This window comes from Pteropus vampyrus, unplaced genomic scaffold, assembly GCF_000151845.1.
Source record: "Pteropus vampyrus isolate Shadow unplaced genomic scaffold, Pvam_2.0 Scaffold230, whole genome shotgun sequence".
Taxonomy (NCBI): Eukaryota; Metazoa; Chordata; class Mammalia; order Chiroptera; family Pteropodidae; genus Pteropus; species Pteropus vampyrus.
The window spans coordinates 26,718-28,326 of NW_011889011.1; positions in this window are offsets into that span (position 1 = coordinate 26,718).

Genomic DNA, 1,609 nt, shown 5'->3' on the forward strand with positions numbered 1-1,609 from the left:
AGTAATTTATATATTTTTAGTAGATTATTCCTTTGAATTAAGCTTCAAATCATTAGCATAAATTTGTTTATATTTATGACTAAATGGCTATTATTGTCCCCTTTTTATTTCAATTACTGTGTATTGGTGCCTTTTCCCCATGCCCAGTTATCATAGTGAATATCTGTCTATTTCATCAGCCATTTCAGAGAACCAGTTCATTAATCTTTGTTCTTTAACGTATTTCCTTCTTCCTGTTTTTGTCGGGTTTACTCTATTTTTTCTCTGATTCTTAAATAGTTTACATTTATTTTCGATCTCTTTAATTTATGAATTCATTTAAAATAGGCTTCTTAGTTATATTATACCTAGAGAATGTGGTTTGAATAATATAGATTCTTTGTAATTTACTGAGATTTTAATATTTTTCACGACCAATTCTGTAGATGTTCTGTGTGTCCTAGAAATAATGTGAATTCTCCACTGGGTGCAGAGTTCTGATCTATACAGTGAGACTTGCCTGTTAATTTTGTTGCTTAAAATCATTTATATCCTCAATCGTTTTGTCTATTGGATCTGTTAGTTTGTTAGAAATAAGACCTCCCACTTTATGGATTTGTCATATTGTCCTGTAACTCTGCTAAGTTTTGCTTTATGTATTTTGGATTATATTGCAAGGTCGATACAAGATTATAATTTTAATGTCATTTTGGTGCATTTTGCTTCTTACATGATGTCCCTCCTTCCTCTATTGATCTTTTTTCGGTCCGATATCACTATTGCTATGTGAGATTCCTTCAGCTTAGCATTTTCCTAGCCCATGTTTTCCATCTCCCTTTCCCCCCGAAAACCTTTCAGCATGGTTTTATGAATGGAACATCCAGATTCAATATTTTTATCCTCTCTCAATAAAACAAAGCTTTAGATGAGGATCAAAAGCTCTTCTAACATTCTGCTATTGTTGTCTGGAGTTTCGTTTGGCTTTTTTTTTTTTTTTTTTTCCCTTAAAGCAGCCGATAGTTAATAAGTCTTACAATTGATTAATTTTGGGACTTGCCATTATTTCTGGTGTCTCAGTCTTAGCTTAGGGTTTGTTCTCTTTGCCGATGTCCTTAACTTTCATTTTATTTAGAGTTAAGTAGAGTTGGGTAAACTTTTAATCTTGGTGTGTCTGAACCTGTCTTTATTTCATTCTTATTCTCGAATACTATTTTAGTTGTGTGTGAGATTTTGGGATTCGGTTTTATTTTTTCTTAGCGCTTCTGAGATACTGATCCGTTGTCTTGTACCTCGTCCTGCTGATGATTCCCCTGCCAGCTCCGTGGAGACGTGTCTTTTCCCTCTGGTTGCTCTGAATGTTTTCTTGTGTCTGGGCGGGATTTTTATAATCGATCTCTCAATTCAAGATGCGTTTCCAGTCCGAGTAAGAGCTTACAACTCACTCATCTCCCCTTGAATGGTCTGGTTTACAATTCATCATCTCTCTGAAGCTTGGCATTTTATTCAACTAAAATTTATCATTTGTTCTTCTTCAGATCCAACTATTCTTATTTCAGCTTTTCTATCCTTTTTAAAAGAGCTTCCTTTTAATTTTTACATGATTATCTTGACTACTACTTTGTACATCCAG